General features: G+C 41.9%; 1 protein-coding gene across 40 annotated transcripts in view; it reads right to left on the bottom strand.

Annotated features, from left to right (window-relative positions):
* Positions 1 to 25,399, bottom strand: part of ZNF536 (zinc finger protein 536) — a 658,276-nt gene that overhangs the window by 356,057 nt on the left and 276,820 nt on the right. For 39 of the 40 annotated variants that reach the window (XM_053270773.1, XM_053270751.1, XM_053270753.1 and 36 more), the window contains one exon: positions 16,955 to 17,071. The gene's annotated coding sequence lies outside the window, so the exon portion shown is untranslated. Of the gene's footprint in view, positions 1 to 16,954; positions 17,072 to 19,051; positions 19,115 to 25,399 lie in introns of all 40 variants that reach the window. The other variant, XM_053270762.1, reaches the window with a different exon arrangement.

Consider the following 25,399-nt stretch of genomic DNA (forward strand, 5'->3'; position numbering starts at 1 on the left):
GGCACACTTTAAAAATCGTGGTTACCCAGTTGCAAAGAATATGGATGAAAGAAAATACGAAAGCACCCTTAAAAGTTTATAGAGACTTTTTCAGCGCCCTGGATGGATGGGCACAGGTTATTGCTTCTTAGCTTAGTTACATTACAGGCACACAGTCCTAGACCGGTTGCTAGGATATACAAAGCACACAAAAGGAAAATAAACGTCTAACACAAACTAACAAACTGTTTCCTAGGCTAAACTCCCAGAAGCCAAAAGCCCTGGCTTCCTTCTCCCTTGAACTCACCCCAAACTCCAGGAGAGAATTCAAGCCCCTGTAGTCTTATCTTCCAAGAACTGCAGTCCTCCTTTCTGCAGCCATTTCCCTGGCCACAGGTCCTGCTGCAAGCCCATCCTAGCTTCCACTGAACAAAGAAACCCTTCTTGTCCTGCCTCATGGCCCTCTAGGTTCCACCCACCTGCTGGCTGATTGGTTGAGTGCTAGAAGTCACCCGCCTGTCAGTCAGGACAGGATTCACTTCCAGTTCACTCTTTAGGGGAAAGGAGGGGCTGTTCAGTGACTGATCAGTACAGAAGGTTTTGCCATAAAAGCATTATTATTATTATCATCATCATCAAGAATACTTATATATAGTTTTCCAACAAAAACTCCACAAATCAGCTTGCATTGCAAAAGGTAATAGAAAAAGAATGAAAAAAATGGTTCTTTATCCCAAATGGGCTCACAGTCAAAAAAGAAACACAAGGGAATCGGGAAGGATATGCTGAGCTGAAAAGCAACAGTTACTTTCCTCCTGTGCAGGGCTGGCCCAAGGGTCGGGGATGCCGCAGGTGAAACTTGGCTTTGGCACTTCCCTGCCCCCTTCACCCACTCGGGTGGACACCTCCCGGAGGGCAGTCAATCCCCATCACCAGCCCTGGCTGGCTGGCTCCAGCAGTGCACACAGTCACTCGTGATCACCCATCACCTGGCTGGCTGTCTCCGACAGTATGCGCACCTGCCCGTGGGGTGTGTGTGTGGGGGTGGTCTGTACCGCAATCTGTCAGGTGCTTGAGAACCCTCCTGTTTTTATATTGGCAGGCAATATAAGCAAATGCACTGTGCAGCTGAATCAAAAAAGTATCTTCATTTTGCTTGTGCTTTTGCTATGGCCAAAAATCATCTCTATTTTCTGGTTTGCTTTCAACTGCTCCTCCTAAATTCCATCTATTCTTCCTGGACAGTAGAAGTAAATGTTCAAACCCCACCCTGCAAAGGTTGGTTTTCAGGATTCCAGGTAATGATTGTCAGAGTTCCCTGAGACTGAGACTCTGCTTATCACTGCCCCTTGTGGTGATGTGCAAAACTGCAGCAGCTTTTGAGTCTCCGAGTCCTATGCTAGCCCTGCCCTGTGATATCTGTTATTGGCTTCCTTGCAGACAGAAATAATACAAGAAGCTTCCTAGCTGAAGCAGGCCTTGCTTCTGTTTCAAGGTCTCCTTGCTGCTGGCATGTTTGGTTCTTCTTTGCTCCTCTGACCAGAGGAGAGCTGGTCTTGTGGTAGCAAGCATGACTTGTCCCCTTAGCTAAGCAGGATCCACCCTGGTTGCATATGAATGGGAGACTAGAAGTGTGAGCACTGTAAGATGTTCTCCTCGGGGATGGAGCCGCTCCGGGAAGAGCAGAAGGTTCCAAGTTCCCTCCCTGGCAGCATCTCCAAGATAGGGCTGAGAGAGATTCCTGCCTGTAACCTTGGAGAAGCCGCTGCCAGTCTGTGAAGACAATACTGAGCTAGATAGACCAATGGTCTGACTCAGTATATGGAAGCTTCCTGTGTCCCTATGTTCACTCGGTGTGACCTCTGGACTCAAAACTTGAAACTCACAGAAATTCAGCTCCACTCCAGTTTATCTAAGCTTCGGGCAGGCCACGAAACATGCCTGCTGGGCTGCAGTACATCTGGTGAGGTACAAATTGCACAGGCCTGCCTCCTTCCATGTAGGAAAATCAGCCCGTCGGACATTGCCCTAAACGATCAGCAAAGGCGACAACAAAGTGGTCCAAGATACAGTAATTATATGGAAATAAAACATAAATCATAATTTGAGTAATCATTTAAGTTAAGGTTAATGAATTATGTTGGAATAAGTATTCATCTCTGCTTTTCCCTCTACAATTCACTATTTGGTGGCATTCACTAATTGTGAAGTACACTGAAACCATCCAATGGCATGAATAGCAAAAGTTGCTTTTCTGACAAGTTTAGTAATTGGAGATATGCATGAAAGACTTGAATGATCTGCCGTATGAAAAACAGCAATAAGCTGGTTTAATGTTTGAAGGCCCCAAACAGCGTTGAACCATGAACATGCCACAGGTGTGTAACAATCTAATATGATTTAGTTTTGAAGCTATGACCATTTTCCCTACTGTGGACACGACATAGATTTGTTTAATTGGATCCAGGAGCTAGCTAAATTGCCCAGCTGTTTTGTGTTTTCGGCCCCCAACTAGTTTATATACCAATAATAATAAAATAACTTTATTTTATAGCAACACAACCTATTACAGGGTTTTTCTCCTCTTAATCTAAACAAATTCCAACTTTATTCAAACTATTGAAAAAGCTCCCAGTTTGGTTCTGCCCCCCTCAAGGGAACGGTATTCACCATGAAACAGCAATGAAATACCAGTAAGTTTATTTAAATGCAATACTGCTTTTTTCACACTATGCAAGAATGTCTTTATTTTATAGATTAGACAATTATATCATAGCTCAGTAGTTGTTAAACTTGGTTGTACTGATGACCACTAATGTGATTTGCTTGTTCTCTGCAGAGCACAACATTTTTTACCATATGGTGACTGTGTGGGGAAACTACTGAAAGACTTCTGAATTAAAGCCTAACTCAGATGTCCTTGTTCTGCATGGTGGGTTCTCATGACATGGAGAAGCACAGTCTAACTCATGAATGGGAGCCTGACTTCTAGAGTTGGGAAGCAGCTGCTGACATTGAGCCTGACATCCAAACTCACCAATGTCAACCTATTCTACACTATTTGTGGTACTGAACCCAACATCTAGAGCCTGCTTCATTTCTTGGCTAAAATGGGTTCAGAACCACAAGTAGGGTCGAATATGTTGACACTAGTGGGTTTAGACAACATGGCTAATGTCGGCATCTGCTTTCTGACACTGGAAGTCAGGTTCCCGTATGCCCTCTGGGAACTGTACCATGAATTCTCCATGTCGTGTGAACCCACTCTAAGGCTGCAATCCAGCACTTCTACAGGTGTAGAGAGAGAAGATCCATGCTTACAGAAGCGGTTTCTATGACATTTGCACTGGGGACACTTCCACAGCCTGAATTCTAAAATTTCAGCATGTGGTAGAAACTCCAAAGAATTATCCAGTCCTTCAGCATTTTCCTATATTATCTTTCATTGTGGTTTCACCACCTCCCTGCAAATGCACCAAGAATATAAACTGTGATCTGGCAACGACTAGTGTAAGAACCAAGGCCATAACTCACCTATCTGAACATGACTACTTACTGACTTTCTTTCTCAGATGCAATTGCCAAACAAAATGATATTTATTGCATTGCAATATACTATACTAGATTGGCAAGCAGTATTCTGACAAAAGTAGGACACTACAGTCTAACCTAGTATACTGGTGCAAATTCCTGCTCATGGTATTTGTTTCCCAATCACTGTCACAGCTGACTTCTAGAATGGTCAACAACTAGGCCCAGATTAGACATTCATCTAAACCACAATATAGATTATCATGAATGACCCCATTCTCCTCTCAGTCTCACACATAGCCCTCTCCTTCTGCATACCAGAAGAAAAGATCAAAAACTTCCACTTTCTCTTATCTAACCAAAAATCCCCATTATGACTGAATCTGGGGGAAATGTGGTTTGTTAAAACAATTCAGGTTTGATATTTGGGTTTGTTTGAACAGAAACCAAAGTCAGACAGAAGAAGGAATTGTGGTTAGTTCAAAAATGAAAGTGAACGCTTTCAGTCTCTTGGTGTGCAAAGGAGATGAGAACAGGGAGTAGCAAGCTCTACACTGGCCCACAGTCTTGGAGAGAACTGCATTCTGTAGTTGCAAGGCAAAGAGAAACTGAAGAACTGGAGCTTATCTCATGTCATTGCAGGTTTATGAAAGGAGACGTCAGCTCCCTTTTTATTAAGCTTTAAAAAATGCAGGTATCTTCTTTGAGTCAGTTGTTGGCAAAGGCTCGGTTTCCTTCCTGGCTGATAATAAATTATCCTTTTAAAAACAAAAATCACTATCAATTTCATGGCACGTACATTTTAAAAACAAAACTCCAACATTCAAGAGAACATTGGTGGCTACTGTGAGAACAGGCATGTTCCTCGTGTGCAAGGGGGAACGTCCACTGCATGCATGGGACATTACCTAATACAGAAGAGAACAAAAGCTCCATATGTGATTTAGATGCACCCTACACATTGGTCGGTACTCTTCAGCTACCAAGACAGATAATTTATTCTTACATATTATAAGTATTATTACAGAGAGTCAAAGTTATTTGGGCCATATCTGAAGTGGTCCTATATTCTATATCAAGAACTTCACATATCTGGACAAATAGATGTATAATCAAGTGCATGAATAAGTGAGTTACTACATAGATACACTGCTACACAGGGACACAGAATGTAGAAAACTATGAGTTTCAGAACTTACTGCCTTAAATTGATAGAACTGGATTGCACAGTAATATGCACAGTAATAAACTGATTAGGCCCCTAATCAATGGATATTTGTGTTAAGTGCCAAGCATAAGTGATTCCATGTGTTAATCATAAGGCAAGCATTTGCTTTAGCTTGCCTGCATGCAGCTAGAGAAAGAGAAGTCAGCATCACTTCAGAATAAAACATCTTAAATGGACTTAACTAGACATTTAATTCAGAAGTATTCAAAGAGAAATTAAGAGGTGACTGAATATATGCCCTTTAATGTAAGTGAAGCGTAGTGTTCTTCCCTGGCTAGGCTCCTGATGGCATCCCAGTTGGTCCCTAATGATCTTTATCAAATATATTGTGGATGAAGAAGTAGAAGATCCTATTCTGAAGAGTTTGAGACCTGAAGCATCCATTTTAATATGCAATGTACACCTTGATAAAGTTCACTTCAATGACATTCCAATATGCATCCAATTAGAACAGCTAATAGTAACATCATGATCTCAAGCTTCTAGTGGTCTCACTGGGTCACCAAAAGCAAGTTTAAAATGGAAAGAGCTTCAGAATTTTTCCAAAAGACAGGCAACTTCAAAGACTTCAGCAAGTCTCCAAGATGACTTGTGGGACAGGCAGAGGACAGTTAATTCCAATAAGGGAAGCAACAGGATTCAAGCCACAACCTATCACCTCACAGCCCTGCCCCTTCATCCCAGATGTATGTAGACTGGCCACAATCCTGTAAATATGAAAGCCAGTGCGATGAAGTGCTTGGAGGATCAGGCTAGGAAGGGTGCAAATGCCCAGTCGGGAAACTCACTTTGTGCCTTCGGGCCAGTCATATCAATTGTATATATACACATACATGTGTGTTTATTTATGTTTATCCAAAAGAGCTTGGTTCAGCATACATGGCTTTCTCCTTCACCCACTGTTATCCTCGCAACAACTCTGAAAGATATTTCAGGCTAAGATACTAGCACTATTCACACATTATGTTCAACATTTGTACAATGACCTGTACACAGGTACAATTATTCACACAGTATGTAGAACACAGGTAAAGCAGTTCACTTCCTATCTGTACCATGTATCTGAGGAGCCTGTACCCACATTTTAAAATGAATGTAGGTACAGTTGTCCAAACACATGTACAAGTGTACAGACATCTATATCTAAATAGCACTACTGACTGGCCCAAGTTCCCCTATTCCAGTGAGCTTCATGGCTAAGTGGGACTATCACCATCATCACTACTACCAAAGTGAGAAAAGGTTGCACAATATTTACAAAGAACATATTTTAAAAATCTCATCTTTCTTGGCTATAATTCATCCCCAGCACAGCATCCCTCCAGTGGCTGTTGCTGCTGTCTATCTTATGTTTCTTTTTTAGATTGTGAGCCCTTTGGGGACAGGGAGCCATTTTATTTGTTTGTTTGTTTATATCTATGTTTGTTTATATCTATGGGAACTTTTGTTGAAAAGCGGTATATAAATATTTGTAATATTCATATAACCCCAGTTCCAAAAAGCCACAAAAGAAAGAGAAGTGAGGTTCTGAACCCGTATCTCCCTAGTCACAGACAGACACTGTAACTGCCTTTGCTCAAATGGTGCCCAGTGTGCAGATTCTGCACACCATTTTGCACATCCTCAGATCTTCTTCGCTTTTGCTTATTTCTGGTTATTTTGGTTATTTCTTCCAGTCTTCAAGGCTGAGCCCTAAGGAACCTTGGCTCAATCTCGGACTCAGATTGAGTCCACTCAGTCCAACCACCACAGCCACAATGGATGGACAGTAAAGTACTATTTTTAATGTGCAGTTTCCAGACATTGAGCCTCGCGTTTTATGTAGGCACTATCTTACATTTTTTGCGAAGTTGTTACCTGGCCTGCGAATAGGATAGGGCAAGAACTCTACCGTTAATTTAAACAAAAACAAAAACACCCACATGGGAAGCTGATAATGTGAGTGCCAGTCGGCAGTATAAAAAGAGGCTCAGGTCTGGGTTAGGGGAAGGGAACATTTTGGCCAAAACTTCCACAGGTTTGTAGGCAAGAAAGCCCACAGTTGCCTTCCATTCAAGCAGCCTCCTGTGGCTTCTTTTCATTTTTAAAAAAGGCAGGGCAAAGTTACATACTGCTGTGTGCCCTGTGTAGTTCTGGCCCTAACTCAGCGGGGAAAAATACCTGAGCATTAAAAGGGTCTTTGCTGTTCAAGAAAAAAGTAGCATCTTTATATAAAAATAAGTAGAAACACAAACACACACACACACACTCTCTCTCTCTCTCTTCTTTTAGATGGCATACCTTGTATAGTGAGAAGGGTTAAATTTATGTTCTATTACAATTCTCCCCCCTCCTTTCCCCCCCCCCCCCCCTTCTTCCTTTTGGTTTCATCTTCTCAGTAAAACACATAACTTAAAATGAAATCAAATATTAAAAATGACAGACTATATAAGTGCTGTGAGTAACTTCAGGTCACGGAGGGAGGGAAATGCAGGCAAGTTGTCAGGCACTATCTGTCAGAGTGAATTAGAAACAATCAACAGAGACTGAAAGGGAAGGTGATTGTTATTAAGCAGTAGGGCTGTGAGCAAGCTACCCAGATGTGGTCATGCATATAAAGAACAGGAAACAGCAGTTTAATTCAGGAAGCACTGGCGAATAGGGCAGCACAAAGGATAAAAGTCTTTTGTCGCTAATAAGCTGGAAGTTACTTTGATAACAGCAGGGTGAGAGTCGAGAATAAAACACATTTCTCTCCCTACCATACACCATTAATATCACAGAAATGTGGTCGAAAGAAATGCACGGCACAAGTAAAGCTTAGTTGCTGGGCCTCCGCATCAACAGCAACACAATGTCACAGCTCATATTATTAATTAGGAAACCACGATTGGCTACGTGGAGGCGACAGGAGGGGGTGGGGCGGGCACGTTAACTCCTTTACTTCTGCAATATGTTCCCGACTGAAACTCTGCACCCCTCCACATAAGCGCATCATTGTTCAAAGAGGTGGCTCTGCTAAATGGTTTTGTGTGTTCTCTCCACCCTTTTCGTAGCCCATGGGAAAAGTGAATAATTGGAAACAGTCTAAATATGATCATTTATGTGGGAGCGAAAAATAATTTTACATGCAGACAGGGCTTGGTTTCAGAAGGGGTGAAAAAGGAATCAGAGTTGTAGAAGAAGGAATTCCGCCATGAGGCTTTCAGGGCAAAGTTGGACAGCAGCTTTGCAGACAATGCAGAGATTTTAAAAAACGATTATTCAACTAAAATTGCCTGCAATGCATGGATGGAGGTAAATTGGTGTGCAAGTCACAACATAACATTCAAGTGGAAACCAAAAGGAGAAACACTTCATCGGTCATGTGATTGGCCAATAACTCCACAGCAAAATCAGCCACTGCTTCTGTGCTGGATTGACACTATTCTAAGTAAGCCCGGCTCACTCTGCTCTGAGTGAGCAGCGGCTCAGACATATTGGTGGCCCTTGCAGCTCGCGGTTTTCTGCTGGAGCTTCAGTGCTGAAAATGAACAAGTCCTCAAAAGATGCTTTTTTAAATTTTCACACAGCAAAATCTTGGGTGTTGATTGACATGAGAATGGAGATGTGTTCACATAAAGTATTTAAAATGTTGGTAGCTCTACAAGCATGATAAAGAGATTGACCAAACTCTCCAGGAGGAGAGAAGATAATGTTTCCTGTACTTCAGTGTATGTCTCTGACTTCTTCTACATTCTTACTTAAATACTGGCAGAGCAGAAAAGCGAGAGAGTAATAACAGAAGTTATAAATGTGGAGACCATGGCTCAGCATTCTATTTAATCGGTCACATGCTCAGTCCTGGAAGATAAAGAGTGGTGATTCCCAACCTGGAAGCCTCCGGCTGTTGCTAAACTACAACTCCCATCAGCCCCAGCTACAATTTATTGTGGCTGGGAAGATGGGAGTTGTAGTTCAGCAACAGCTGGAGGTCCCCAGGTTGGGAGCCACTGATATAGAACATTCAACGCAGAGAATTGCAGATATGAATTTTGTCACTGCTGGATGATGGCCACAATCATCCTTGATGGGAAGGCTTTGAGGGAGGACTAGGAGCAACTGCTGGACAGGTGGGCCTTTCCTAATAAGGGGGAAAGCCAGGGGAAATCAAAACAGAAGGACCAGTCCAGAGGACTGGATGGGAACTACACTCACAGACACCAGCAGAATAAAAGAAAGCTTTGTTCTTTTTCTTTGTTCTGACCAAAGAGCACCCTGAGCGAGCAGCTGGCTGAGAAGCTGCTGGGGAACTGGGAAGGCCACAGCCTGGAGGTCGGAGACAGCAGGAAGATCCCTGTCTGTGAGTAATAAAATAGGGACCAGTTCACTTAGATGCACAAGGGAAGCTATTTCCCTTTATTGTATTGCTTACAATCTGAGTTGCCCAGTTAATGAAAACAAACTCTCTCTCTCCCTCCCTCCCTCTCTCTCTTTCTCTCTCTCTCTCTCTCTCTCTCTCTCTTACAATTTGCTTTATGAAGAGACAGTTGTTCTTATGACACACTCTGGTTTTTCTTTTATTCTAATAATAAATCCTTTTTGCTTAAGTGTGCTACTCTTCATTTTGGGTCTGCCTTAGTCACATGCCTTGGGAGGCCTAGGAATGCTCAGCCCCTTCTAGGGAGGATTTTGACATACACACACACACCTTATATGGAGAGAGTGGTTTGCCCCACATTAAAACAAAGTGGATGGTGGCAGCCTACTATGAATTTCTTGCAGTCAAGGAATCACCCCAGTGGACTCCCCATTCCTCCACTGGCTCCGGTAGAAGCTATGGCAGGGGGGAAGGATGAGGACTTCCAGCCCAGAAGGTGCAACTTTCAGATAGATTGGGACATCAACAGCTCTGGATTTAAACATTAAGCACTGGTATCCTTTCCTTCCCTAGAGCATTTGTTGGAATTTTCAGACATGGAACAAAACATTTCTGCATGAGGATGGGATTTCAATTCCCAGCAGTCCTAGCCCTACAAAGATTTCCATGGGCCCAATGGCAATGGGATATTTACTGCTTGAGTGTAGCTCAGTGGAAGAGCATTTGCTTTGCATGTGGAAAGTCCCAGGTTCAACCCCTTTCCCAAGTCTCCAACTAGGGCTTGAGAATTCCTCATTTGAAACCCTGGAAAGCTGCTGCCAGTCAGTGTAGACAATACTGAACTAGATGGACCAAGGGTCTGACTCAGTATAAGGCAGCTTCCCATAAAACGTGGGGAATTGTATTCTCAGTATATAATTGCTCCAAGCTGTCAAAGGTTGCAACCTTCTGCATGAAGACAAAGAGGCACGAGAAATCAGTCAATTTTTCCCTAGCCAATCTGTGGGTGTCTTCTAACCTCTCAGACTTTTGCAAGTGGCCTTTGTGTAAAATTTACAGTGTTTCTCGCTGCCCTGTTTGCGAAGAATACAAATGAGGCGAGCGTGGACAGGCCGTTATTTGACAAACACAAATCTATAGATGATGGCACACATCAATAGGCTAAGGAGCAAGGTGTGATTAGAAGAAGAAGAAGCAGGAGATTGAGTGCACATGCCCTTCACTCTTATTTAAAATCTAGAAAAGGGCTCCACTATATTGCAAATTAACTATATAAATATTTTTAATATACTTTAAAATGTATGTGCTCAATGACTCGTGCCAAGTTTGTGTGCTGTGGACCACTTTCTTAACAGCAGCAACATTTATATGGTCATAACTGAAGTTTTTTTCATTTAACACCCCATTAAGAGGAATGGGACGAAGGGACGTTTGCACCTTTGGTGCCATCCCTTCAACTTTATCCCCATCTGGTTGCAGATGCAACAAGACAACCTTCCGTTGATTTACAATGCTCTCTCTAGACGCAAGTTCTGCATCCTTCCCTTCCCCCATCTGCAGACATTCTCGACTGCAGGTGCACGCACGCTGGTGTGTTTCGTTAATGGCACATCACTCACTAACATGCCGTAAATACTAGATGAAAACAATGGCTATTTTAATAGCATTTTCATTAGCTTGATGCTTTCTTGCCGAGTGAAATCTAGGCTTTCGTTACATTCCTATAACACTTTGAGAACAGACAGAATCATATTTAGTTACCTGCTGTGGTAACTTGGCATGGGAAGTAAGAAGAACCAGAAGAGAGACGAACGAGAGGGGAAACATGTAATAGCTCAAATTCTATCTGAGACTGCTGGCCGCAGCCAAGTCACATGAAAATGTTATCTCCTATATGAAAAATGTGGACTAACTTGAACATATGAAGTTGCTTATAACTGAGTCAGAACATTGGCTGGCAGTGGCTCTCCAAGATTTCATATGAGGATCTTCTCCAGTCCTACCTGAAGATGCATTCAATTAAAGCCAGAAGCGCCAAGCAAAACAGGTGCTCTGCCACAAAACTATGCCCGCCCGCCCCCTGCCCCCAGGCCTATGAAAGTGCACGACAGATGTTTCCAAGATTTCTTCAGCTGGATTTTGCTGCTTTATGACCATAATCAATCTGTTTGTCTGTCTTGGGCTGGGCCTGTCTGTTAGCTCAGCACTTATTTGACTGATTGACTGATTGATTGATTGATTGATTTCTATACCACCCTTCCAAAAATGGATCAGGCTTACATTAAAACAAAACTAAAATCAATTAACTATTAAAATCAAAACTGTAAAAACATAAAACCATTATTAAAACAATTAAAACAGTTTGTAAAACCCTGGAAAACCAGGCGGAACCTTTACGGTTTTAAAACAGTTTAAAAACCCTGGAAGGCCCGGCCAAACAGATAGGTCTTAAGGGCTCTCCTGAAGGCCAATAATGAACTCAGATTACGGATTTCTGCCGGGAGTGCACTCCACAGCCCAGGAGCCGCTACAGAGAAGGCCCGCCTCTGAGTCGCCACCAGACATGTTGGTGGTAACTGAAGACGGACCTCCTCAGTTGACCTTAACATGTTTCTTGCCACTTGTATAAGGCAAGAAAACTTGCTGCCTCGAAGTGATTTGTGCTACTCTGCAATGTTATACAATGGGATAACATAAGTATTTCCTAATGGGAAACCTATTCTGGGACATATACGAGACTCTCCAACATGCTGGGCAAAAATAACTTGTACCCCATTCTGTGCTAGAGATAGCACAACATCTTTAAGTAGCACAAAAATTAGTTTGGAGTGGAGATTATGTGCTTTGCGCAACATGCATATACATCAGCCATAGAGAACTTATGCTAAACACTGCGGTGCTGGATTATAGGCAGGGCACAATGAGCATGTGCCCAGGGCCCCTCCCCCTTGGCATCGGTATGTTATGCTAACACAATACTAGTCTGGATCCTGCTTTATAGTTGGCTGGATGGCTGGGGTTTTTTCCTCCCGACAGCATCCAAGCAAGGCCAGCGGGGAAGCAGAGGGGGTATAATCCATTGAGCCTGTGGGATGGAACATGATGGAGGCAGAAGGGCAGAACCAACCCCTGCACCCCATTGCCTTCTGCTATGTTCACCAGATGTTAGTACTTGCTGGTAATCAGACATAGGAGGCTTCCTTATACCATGTCAGTCTATTGGTCCATCTGGCTCAGTATTGTTGACAATGACTGGCAGCAATTCTCCAAATTTTCCCAGCCTTACCTGAAAATGCGAAGGAGTGAACCTGCGATCTTCTGCATGCAAAGCAGATGCTCTGCCACTGAGCCAGGACGCCACCCCCAAAGATGGCATGCATACATGGGTCTCCCATACAGGATCTGACCACACCAAGACCTACTTAGCTCCAGCTAAGCAGCTATATAGTGTGCCCTTAGACCATGCTCTGGGACCATATATGCTAGGGGGGGAAGATGGGGTCAAATGTTTTGGAGGTGTTAATGAAATTCCCTGCCGCTTTTGCTCTCTTTCCAAGCTGAGAACAGCACACCAGCGAGAGCTTTCTCAGTGAAATGATTCTCCTCTCTCTCTCTCTCTCTCTCTCTCTCTCTCTCTCTCTCTCTCTCTCTCATTTTTTGCTTTATCGCACATTATCGCACAGGACATCTGCATTGTCAAGTCGCTTGTTAGTGCATAAGGCATTTATCATATGTTCAGACTACATAAACAAGAAGGTCAATTTTGTTTCAAACCTATATGAATTTGATTCTGCAACTGAATTAACTCCTGATTGAAAAGTTGCACAGTTGTCAGCTGGCTAATCATATTTTATTTCACTGCATACAGACAAAATGGCAATGGAATTAGCGGGTTGTTTGCACATGTGGGAAAATATTTTTCTTTTTAAGCCCTGGAAAGAAGTCCAATTGTGCTCAGGTAAGGATTTTGAAGGTCGGGGGGGGGGGCAGTTGGGGAATTATAGTGATTCTCAAAAAACTGCTAACTTCTCTAGGTTATTGGTGTTGGTGTTGTTGTTTTTAAAAAAATCACATTATAACATGAAATATTTGAAGCTTCTGAAGCTTCAGCATAACTGATTATTCGAAGGGGATTATGTAATCCACTTTAATATGTTACATCAAATATGCCATTGGCCCCGATATACTTAAATTTTGTTTACATAATAGCAGATGTGGAGGAGAGATAATCTGGATTGGGATTGCAGTGGGGCCAAGGATTTAAGGCCACCTTCTCTCATGCCACAGTCCCAATAGTCACCCCACACAGCTTTTATTTACATTTTAAGAAGTTAAGCATGTTGGATCTGATATACTTAATGTCATGAGTGGCTTCACTCTCTAAGGAAGAGAGAAACGGAAGTTCCCAGGGAGTGCACACTCCCGGCACAAGTCAGTACTTCCGTGTCATCTGAACCCACCAATATTCCACTACTCGACATCTATAATCTACATTTGAAGTTGGGCAGAGGGTGGGGGAACCTGCTATTGGCAACAAGAGATGGCAGGTTCACACATCATGGAAAGGGGCAGAAGTGCCGGCTTGTGCTGGAAGTGCACGCTTGCCAGGGACCTTTAGTTCCCTCCTACTTACTTGAAACAGGTTGTCTGAACCGGCCCAATGTGTCATTTGGCCCAAGGGCTCACAAGCCCATTCTGGGATGCTGCTTCAATAGTCGCTTCAATCATCTCAACACTGGTCCAACACACGGGGCTACCTATTCCTTCCCCTGCCCTTCCATAAAATATAAAGTTTAACCAACCACAAAAACCAGCATAGGACAACAAAATAGAGTAGCAGCAAACTTTCAAATCCAGTGGACAGTGAATTGGACTTGGACCTGGATGTCCATGGCCCTATCTCAGCCATGGACATGCTGTATGGCCTTGGGGAAATCACTCTCAACCGCAACTTTCCAAATGCAGAATAGGAAGAGCATGAACCCACATCCCAGGTTATCATGAAGACTGTAAAATGTATTGGAAACTGAAAATACCTAAGTGAGAAGTAGCAGTGGTAGCTGTCATCTTCTCTCTAGGGGGGAAAAATGAAGACAGATGTGCCTAGCCCTATCATTCATGTGAACTAATAATACAAAAAAGCTTTTGAGCATATGTAGAGTAGCTTTCACCCTAGGGCAACCCCATCAATTCCCTACAGATGTAGGGAAGAGTGGCGGGGTTTCCTGCATTGGATAGCTGTCCAGAAAAGTGGTGAGCTTGGTCCCCATCTCACTTTACAGATTAAGCAATATGCAGGGCCTTCAGGAATCTAGGAACGGTTTCAGAGAATATGCAACATCCCCCAAGCATATATTCATTTTCAGATGTGTGACTGACTTGCAGGAAGACAGCTATGCAGTTGACCCATGAGATCCTGAAAAAGACCAAATTAGGATTTACCCCTGCTATCTGGGCAAAGAAGCATCCTTCAAAACAGGGGCTCTCTTCTATTTGAGGAGCCATCTCTGCAGTGGCTGTTGCTGGTGTCTCTTTTAGATGTTTTGTTTTGCTTTAAAGATCGCAAGCCCTTTGGGAAGAGGGTTCCCTCTTTTTTATTTTGCAACGTCAACCATTTCATGAACTTTTTGCTAAAAAGTGGTACATTAATAACCGTAACAATAGCATCAAAACTATAGGTGTGAAAGGAAATACATAAAGGGATGCAGGTGGTTTCCTTTTTTCCTTAAACCCCTTCTTGCTCCAGCCTATCTAATCTTCCACACCGGTGCCCCAAATGATTCACAACTGGTGCATGAAGTATGATCCCATCCCTGTAGCAGAACTGCTAGCAGTGATGTAACAGCTAAATGTTAGAAGACTCTGAACTCTCCCATCTGTGTTTTACTTCCCCAGAGGGTGAACACACTAAGCAGCAATTCCCTTGCCTGGCACATAATCTCCAAACCTTACGGGCAATGGTAGCGATTTCCCAGTCCTAGCAGATTGGCGGTTGAGATCACTTGTTTGACATACTGTGGGGAGCTAAACACTTACGTTATTAAAGGACTGCCCTTCAAAACACAGTGCAGTTAAATAAACTGTTGCCACCGTAATTGTTTAGCAGCATACTGCTGATAATGTTATGAATTGCCGCTAATATCAGGTTAGTAAATTAATACGGGAGTATCATTTAGTGTTAATTCCAATGAGTTTCCTGAAGTTAAGTATATGGAGAGGGATTAGTTTCCTTCTAGACAGAAATACGCCTAATAAGAATGGCTGAAACACTACAGTAGAGAGCCCAGTTGTATCAAGTGATACACAATGAACATTTCTGAACTTCTGTAGCTTGTTCATTTGGATATTTGTCCATCACGCCGCAACTCCTGCAAACATCCCTATAGGCTTTAAAATGATGATGAGTAAATCACAATTTCAGAATTAGGCAGTTTCCTCTCAGCCTTCTTGTGCCCCCTTATAGAGAGACTTATCTTTGTTTTTCTTAGAAGTCCACTTTTCTAAGAACCAGGAGGACGCTGTCACCCTAATGTTTATTAATAACACCTTAATAAATTAGTAATAAACTGTAATTGATAGCAGCTTTTATCAGCTTGGCTAGATTGTCATCTGAGGGCTCTCCACAGCAAAGATTTAAATGTTTCATTTTATTTTTAACTTTCCCTTTTCTCTATTTCAGTAATGTCAGGCAAAGAGGTATGGTTTTACTATGTGAACGAATCATGGTGTAGAATAATTTATGACTTAGGCTCAGGCTTTCAGAAAAGCTATTTCAAATCTTCACTTTGATTTGGTTGTATCAAAAACTATTCAAAATAACAGAGGCTTCTTACAAGTAGAATGTGTTTACTGTGCCTCAAGGACAGCTAGGCTTTTTTGGTGCCCAACATTCAAACTAGATGCTATGAAAGTCCATCTTCACAGGCTCAAAGATGATTGTGCAAATCTGCAAAAATTGACTCAGATTGCATCAATCTGACTGCTGTAATCTGAGTTCTCCCAGAATATGCACATATGCACAAAGAAAGGAATAACGACAGAGAGTGGTGGTGGAGCAAGTACAGCAAGGGATATGAAAGCCCCAACAGTTTGCCACTAGAAATCGATCCCAGAGGCCACTGTGTCTTCTGCTTGCACATTTTAGAACAATTTCCTGCAGCAGTGAGGACTAGGAACCTACACAGTGTGTGAAAGGTGAGATTATCAGGAAATTCTGGTGGACGCTGGTATCAGACTCTTGCATATACACCATGCAGCAAACCCACAGCTCCATGGACAACCATCAACACAAATTGTTTAAGAGAACAATTTCTGATAGATATCCCAGGGCCCAATGTGACTGCTTACTGTCTGTATATTTCAGAACTTTTCTTTCTGCACCACTGAGCACTAGAAAACTACTGATTGCTGAATGAAAGCTAAGATCCCCTGGAAACCGAACTGTGCACAGTGAATCCGAATTCTGAATATATGCCGTGCACCAAACCTACAGAGGCAGAGGATACTTACACATACTTTTAAGTGAATCACTTCTTGAGAACCTTGGCATGGTTGCTTTCATTCTTAACGGAAAGAAATGGCCAATGTTCCATTAACAGTGTCCTTCAAACTCCATGCTGGATCCCCTTCCCATCCTCCTTTCTAAGCCTTGCAATCAGCTTTCTTTCAAGTGCATTGTGGCATTTTTCTTTCTTTCCGCCTACTGGTACATTTAAAAAAAAAAATCTGAACTTCTCATTCTCTTTGGTGCAGCTTGGTGGATGGGAGTTTCAACAGATGAGGACCAGGAAAGGATCATTGTTAAGAGCAACATCTAGGACTTGGTATAAAAGAGGGGGACAGGGTGGGGGTGGGTAAAAGATACGAGTATATCTTACCTTAGCAGCTTAACTGCATACTTGTTTTAAGGACTGTCAGTCTAGTTAGAAATCACTCAGTGAAAGGATGCAGCTGAGCCTGGCACTGACAGATTGCCAAAGGGGCGTCCCACTTCCCTATCACAAAAGAAAATAAAGAAAGAGATGATGTAAAGTGAAATGTAACAAATTCACCAAATCACAGCAATATGCAGAGGTCAAGGAAATTCAACTGAAAAGGTTAAAGATGAAATCAAATCTGGTGTATGAGAATGAAAATCTATCCCAGAGCAAGGCCAGTGGTGACGTGTTGTAGACAAGAAGCTAAATACTGCATAGCGCTGGGATCTTTCATTTTCATCAGATCAATAAAAGCTTATATTTATCAGGATTCCAAGCAGCTGCCACTTCTGACAACCTCCACTTTATTTTCTCCCTCCTTGTGCTAGATCAGGGCAAAGAGGAGCAAAAAAGCAGCTTTTAATGCTATTTACACCTGAAGACACAATTCCATTAAGAGGGCCTGTTTTGTTAAAGAAACAGGGATTGATATTATTATATTGGCAGGAGCTGGAAAGTCTCTTTGTTCTTCTCTCCATGTTTCCCCCCCTTTGCAATCCAGACCCAGCAAGAAGATTTTCCTGACATTAAGTGCACTTTTTTGTTCAAACTTACCATTTACAAAGAGAGGAAAGGCTTGCTGCTAAAACAGTTACTACTCTAATCATCTGTACAACAATATTTGCTATCAGGCATTCTAAATAGATTATCACCAGTCCATCTGTGTCATTATTGATTTATAAGGCTTTAAGCGGCTTTAAAATGGAAGCTTTCCCACTAAGGGGTTTCTTGTATAAATCAGAGCCGTACTCAAATATAGCAGCCATCACTCAAGAAAACTATATTTTTCCCCCTAAATCATAACAAGAAGGAGAAAATGATAAATTGCTTGTAATATACTGATCCAAACTGATATGCAAATCTTGTTTTTTTAAATATATGACTTGAGTAAAAAGAGGCATCATTAACATATGAATGCTATATGCAAATGATAGTGACAGAGCAGATGTTGGTGCATGTAATTGACCTATATTGAGAATTGCATCAGAACCCTTAACTCTATTAATTCACTACCCGGTAACTAGATATTGTCCAAAAAGTACATTCTTTGAAACCATACACTGGAAGTAAATCTGACAGGGTTCCAAGGATGCTGGAACAAGGTCACTGTCACCCGTATTTTGCTGTCATCTGCATTCTGCTCCTTATGGATGACATCATCAAGTGCCTGGTGTAAATCGATCACTTAATAGCATTTAGAAAATACTGCAGTAGGGAACAGGTTAGGGGGGGAAATGCCCCAGTTTTATTCCTTTTCTTGGCAGAAATGTCATACCTCTTAAACTGAGGGTTTTTGCATGAGTGCACTGTGAAACACACAGATGCCATTTTATTCCCTGTCTTTATTTTTCCCCTTCTTCTCAGAATGACATTAAATTGTATTAAATAGCCTTTTGTCCACAGGGCACAGACCACCCTGTATATGATAATGTATTAATGCCCCACGTTCTAACCACTGAGCTGAAACATTCTGAGACTTGGAGGAGAAGTATGAAGCCCCATTGTGTGTATTGCCTGCTAACAACTGTGACACATACTAATAGAAACATACCTAATAAATTACTGCTTTCAGGTCTACCAAGCTGACATTTCTCTGCAAGGGACAATTTTATATTTGTGGCACAGAACAAAATTGCTTCATATGAAGCTACTGTGGATTAGCATAAAAATTAACACTTAAATTTCAGCTTATTTTCTACCCTCTCCTCCTGCCACAACAATCAATTCCTCTTATAAATCTGATTAGATTTTATGATGCTTATTATTCAGAGCATGTCTCAACACAGCATTCACAGGCTTGAAGACTATTTGTTTAAATAGAAAAAAAAAAGCAGCAGATAAATCTATAGGTATTTTTTATTACCCCATTCCCAACCAGTTTCTTTCTCATATTGTAACATCAGTAATTGATTGCACACATTAATTAACATGTAAGGTAGAAATTCTGCATTATGCATGATTTATTTTCCTATCTAGTTAGTAGCATTGTCTGCTGACCTTGTGTTTCTAGGACACTGGACTCGATTCAGGTCCACACATAAATGCCAATGTTCATTCCTCCTGAAAGTTATTAATGTCAGATATGAAATGAGATTTTTGATTTCACCTGCTTACTAAACCACAAAAGCTGTTTTGAATGAGGCAGGCTTAAAAACACAGAAATCGGAGAATGATCAATTGCTATATCTGATAGCACGCAAATATGCTCATTAGATGTAATTTAGCAGGAGAGAATGGCAGCACTTTTATAACAAGGCTGGGTCAAAAATGGCTGTTAATTAAACAAGTCATGAAAAATGGGCATTATACATAAATTGTCCACCCGTCATCCTGCTTTGTGATGATAGAAACCAAACCTGACAGAATGCCAAGTGGTTTGGTTTTTTTAAAACTAAACCTTATATTAAAAAGTTTCCCAGTCATTTAACATTTTATGATAGGAGATTGACTTAAACATATTTTGCTTGTTCCAAAGCTCCACACAAGCTCCATGAGCTCATGGAGCTTCTGCTTTAGCAACGGGAAAATGTGTGGAGCTGGCTCCATCACTGAAATGGGCAGGGGAGTCATAGCTCATGCAACAACTTTCTGTACTGATTGGATGCCCTGCAAGTAAAATGAGCTGTAAAATGAGAGTTCCTGGCCACAATATAAATTTCTATGTGCCCTAGTCAGAAATGAAGCCCCATCAATGCATGAAATTCTGAATTCCAACCACAGGTCACAATTTAGAGGAAGTTTGGAAAAAACCATGCAACCTTGGAATCATGTTTAACCATCTCTAGCTTGAATCTACAAATACATACTAGATGCAGTATATATTAATGATGACTATTGCACCTGTTACCATTCACAACGAATACACCATGTCCTTGATCTTGCTAATTGAGCAAAGAGACACCTTTTGCAGTGACAATTCACTTATGTTTGGGGGGGGGGAGCAACTGTCCCTACCCAACATTCCTCCAGTGGCTGTTTGTGGGTATCTACCTTATGATTCTTTTTGGAACGTGAGCCCTTTGGGGACAGGGAGGGAAGCATCTTATTTATTCATTATTTAATTTTCTATGGAAACCACTTTGAGAACATTAGTTGAAAAGCTGTATATAAATAGTCATAACATTAGCACTAGCAGCAGTAGTAATATCCCATTCTAGGCCCTACCATCTTGTCCATATGTGTCTTAGGGCCAGTTTGGACAATACCTTAGTGGCTCAGTCACGAAGGGGATGCACCAAAAGCATGCCTTTTGTCACATCTGTGGATGTCCTCACTTCCTCCTGGCATGTCCCTTTAACATGGGGGCATGGCTGTTAATCCAGATGGCACCTCTACACCAAATAGTAGTATCTAGACTATGTGTAGAGGTGCTGTTTGCATAAACAGCCCCTCCACACATGATAAAATGACATGATGAGGGATATCAGGATGTCCACAGAAGGCATCACGACAGGCGTGCTCTCAGCATGCCCCCTTTCTCATCATATGGGTCACTAAAGTGTCATCTAAACCAGCCCTCTGTCTAGAATCAGGACTCTATGCTTTTAGGCACTGGTGGATTAATAGTTAAGCACACTATAGACAGGGATCCTAGACAAATAAGAGTCCTTGCTTCAGTTCTCTAAAAACAAAGTGTGTATGGAGAGGGTGGACCTATATATCTCCCCCATTTATTCACTATGAGCAGGCCTATGCTCTTCAGTTTTGCATTCAAGCAGGAAAATTTGGTATTACAAGTACCCCTGGTCAAATGCTTGCAACATCTCTGACCATTCCCTTATCATATGATAATTCAACCAGTGGCAAAGTTCTTTGTTGGGATTGGAACATATTTAACAGTGCACAAGTTGATTACCATGAGAAACAAAATAAGCACACACTCAGAGCTGTGTGAGGTTAACAGGACATAAATAATGTCTTCATTGATGCTTCTGAAGGCCACTTCACACATTTCCCAGAAGCAGGGACATGGTAAAGTGAGTGACTCAGGTTTCCAGGCCTTGTGAAAGGATATGTTCTCTGTTTGCCTCACAATGAGTGCATTTTCGGAATGGCCCATTCTGATCACCCTTGGGGGAAAGTTGAGTAATCTGTTATTTCTGGTTCAAGATTGACTTGCTCAGAGTTACCCCATGAATGAGGATTTGAACCTGGGTTTCCTATATGTAACCCAATATTCTAAACATTACTCCACATTAAATACAGTATTGCCTATAGATGTGCCTTAAGATAATCTGCTGATTTTATGTATAATGGGTGACCTACAGGCCTAGACTTTTAAGGCCCATATATTCTTAATTTGGTTCTGCGGAACACCATGAAAATTGTAAGTTTTGCTTGATTTATAGAGGCTCATTGTGACTGTGTCTAAAATCCCTAAATTAAATAAACTTATTACATCTTTGATTATTGAATACAAATTTTATTTCAATTTTGAAAAATTGACTGAAAAGGATTTACTTATTCATTAGGAGTTAGAAGAACAGATTTAAAGTCAAGTGACCAAAGGCCCAGTAAATTTTTTTTCGGGGGGGGGAGTGCAATTCTACCAAATTCATTGCCTTTTGCATACCACAAATCAGTACTACCCTATTAAATTACTGGGAGCAAGTAACCAAAGGGTTACTCAGTAACCCTTACGGGTACTATCGTCTTCCCTTTGATCTGTTGGCCAATTGAGAAATAGAGCCATAGATATCATCCCAGTGTTGATTACCTTTAAACATGCTTTTAAACTGCAAGTTATTTCTAGTCCAAATGTATCCAGCTTTGCCTTCTATCCATTGAGTTGCATTAAAGAGCCATCTGCTATCAGAAATTTTGCATCCACAAAGGTACTTACCGACCACAATAATAATAAAGCAGAATGGTTTAGGTAAAAGAGGCTGAGAATTAGCTCTACATGCTCTGACTTTTAGCTCTTAAAAAGACTTTTTCGTCAATAGTATTTCCAAGGTATGTATTAGAGGGGAGGAATCTTAGCAATACTACCGCTGTTCAAATCAGTGGGAACCATGCAACCAAAAATGAATGCAGTGCTTTAAAGAAAAAACAACCAATATTTATTGCTCGTGTACAGTGGACATTTTTCAGCCCTAAATATCTTACCCATTTTTACTGTTATTTAGCTCCCACAGGAGGATTATTAGTTACTTTTATGGCTTTAATCACTTGTCAAATTTGACATTTAAAAACCAGGTTCCCTTCCCACCTCTGCCATTTTTAAAACTATGTTCTGAGGAACTCTGTGTTGTATGAAAAGTTGAAGACAAAAAACTGGAGGAGATGGTAGCCTTTTGTTCTTTGCAGAGGGATGGGCAATGCTAAGACATCCCTCCACTGCCATATTCTGGTACTTCCTGTCTTATAAAGAGACCGAGTCAACAAAATCGATGTACAGGATGGTCCCCAGGGGAGTTGCACATAGATTCAAAGTGGGGCTAGCGATTGGTCTGGGACCAAATAATCCTACAACACTGGCATGGATTTAAGCAGAGCTTGGAAAGGAGACAATTCAGTTTCCTGTAAGCCAACCTGAGCTTTTTAGAGAAAGAGCAGAATATAAATAAAATAAACAAATTGCATGAAGAATTCAGTCTATGTCTATGCAAATGATGCAAACTGCTTTTTCCAGATACGCCATGCTCCAGTTTTCACGTGAGGCAGCTTTCAAACACCATCAGGTTCTAAATTTGGTGACCCTTTAGATATTTTGACTATTAATGCTTCCCTAGTTCATTATTCCCACAGCTTTATTGAATTTGGATGTTTTTTTCCATTAAAAGTTTTTAATAAAAGATGTGGCTTCCCACCCATTATTTGCATCTCTGCTCTCAGCACAGAAAAATTGTTTTCCAGTCCAACTCTTGCTGCAAACTGCATCCCATTTACTTTGGAGCAATGCTACTGCACTCAAAAGGTTCTGTTCTAGAAAAAGCAGGTTGGGGATTGTGGCCTTTGTGATTTTAAATATAAAGCTACTAATAAATCCTTCAAATCCAACAGCATAAAATACTCATTACAGAAAACCAAAAATCTGTTGTGCAGGTGTTTACATCACCACAATTTTTTATTAAAACAAGCACCATACACAAACAAAACAGAACAAGTGTGTTTGTTATTGGTTTCCAAATAAGCTTCCAATAAGGTGGTTAAAATTTGATCATAAGCTAGGAGAAAGAGTTCTTTTTACCCTTTTTGGGGGGGGGGGCAAAATGTATTGTTCATGTAAGTTTGAAATGCCTTATCCAAAGAAAAACTATTCATTGTTCACTTCCATAGTCACAAAGGTGCCATTGTCCTCATTCTTATTCTCCTCTCACATTAGAATATCCTACTGTTCATCCAAAAAAACCAAAAACAACAACAACAACAAAAAACAGACATACATGACAACAAGAAATCTAGCTACAATCCAGTCATGTATCTTTATGTTTAGCCAAATTCCCTTTTCAACCACATCAACTTCTTGCTTCCCATTATCATCTGAATAACTCTTTAAATGGCCTGTTTTCATGAGCAGGACTATCCTAGACAGGATAGTCCTGAGGTGGGTGGCTTAGGTTTAACATCCTAAGATAGCTACCCTGCACAACCTCGGCCCTCCAGCTGTTGGGCTACAACTCTCATTGGCTAATGTGGCTGGGTATTATGGGAGCCGTAGTCCGACACAGTCCATCTGATGGAGGGTCTAAGTTGGGCAGTCCTGCCATATGGGAAAGGAATAGCAGATGTTTCAGTCACAGCCCCTTGGACTCTGTCTTGGGACATTTACAGGTTACTTTGCATTTCCAAAAGGGACTTAGACCTAGCCTCCATGGATTTGTCTATCAATGGCTACTAGTCTTGATGGCTGTTGTCTACCTCCAGGTTGAGAGACAAGATGCCTCCAAATGCCAGTTCCAGAGGAGCAACAGCAGGAGAGGAGGCATGCCTTCATCTTAGCAGGATCCCCCCGGCTAACCCACAGCTTCTCCCAGGCCTGTGCATTTGCGCACTCTAATTATGGAGAGCGTCGCGTGTCGGGCAGTGGTGGCATGGAGGGTAGCGACAGACTGATTAACCTCCCAAAAGAAGAAATCAAGGGAGGCCCTCACAGATGGAGGGGGCGTGGATTGGGTGGTAGGGTGTGCACATTTTGCATGCACACTGCCCCCCCCCCCCGGGAACTTTGTCCCTGGGCCACCAGGCAGCTTGCTACACACCTGCTACCATGTAATGCTTTGCTGAGCCCTCCCTTACCCACTCATGGGCACCAAAAGAGAGGTGAGGGGGCTACGTAGCCCCTCTTTAATGCTTGCCACAGATGGCGTTGGTGAGCTGCGCTCTTACTCTGCAGGGGAACCTGCCTCCCTTGCTCAGTAGAGGAGGTGGCATGGCAGCTGGGAAAAGAAAAGGAGGGATGCGAAAGGAGTTGGACATCAGAGAGGAGAGAGATACCTTGGGGGGAAATATGAAAGCAATAAGTTTTTAAAAATCGTATTAGATAGGGAGCTCTTCCTTGACACACTTTCCTCCCTTAAACAGTCTCAACCCTTCCTCCAATGCCCTGGTGCTCAAGACCTGGGGTAGCCATCCTTCTCCCTCTCCTCATCCCCAAATCCAGTGCTGATGCCACTCTCAGACTCTCTGTCCATAGTGCAAATGGATTTGTCCATGCTTGTGATGTCTTCCTTGCTCTGTGTGCTGCAATGACTGCTGTTGGTAATGGTCACTGTGCTGATCTTATATCCAGTTTAATGTTTGCAGGGTATTGTCTCCCTGGAGATGTGTGTTCTGCCTTTCATGGCTATTTGACTCCTCTGTTTGCACTGCTTTTCTGCGTAGGAAATTTGCTTCCCCCCACTAAATATAAGGGAATCACACTTTCAGATGTGCCTCTTTGAACAGTGAGCAAAGGCTGCATGAAGAAGCATAATGCATCTTTGGATGATAGGTTAAAGCATTGGCTGGCGAGGAAATGGCAGGAAATAATTGCCTGTTACTAAGATTTATATCAGGAAATCAAAGTACAATGAACAATTTTTAAAAATATATTATATTTATATTCCTTTCTTTTTCCAAGGAGCCCAGGGTGGTGTACATGGTTATGTTTATATTCAGAACAACCTTGTGAGGTAGGTTAGGCTGAAGCGACTGGCCCAGAGTCATCCAGTGAGCTTCATGGCTGAACGGGGATTTGAACCCGGGTCTCCAGTCCTGGTCCAACACTTTACCACTGTCTTTCAGCAACTAATATATAATATAAACATAAACATAATATTAATATGGACAACCAAGCTTTTAAGCAATGTGATCAGTTAGTCTGTGCCGACTGTGGTTGTAATGGACAGTGCCTTGGATTCT

The sequence above is a fragment of the Hemicordylus capensis genome, chromosome 9, assembly GCF_027244095.1.
Source record: "Hemicordylus capensis ecotype Gifberg chromosome 9, rHemCap1.1.pri, whole genome shotgun sequence".
NCBI lineage: Eukaryota > Metazoa > Chordata > Lepidosauria > Squamata > Cordylidae > Hemicordylus > Hemicordylus capensis.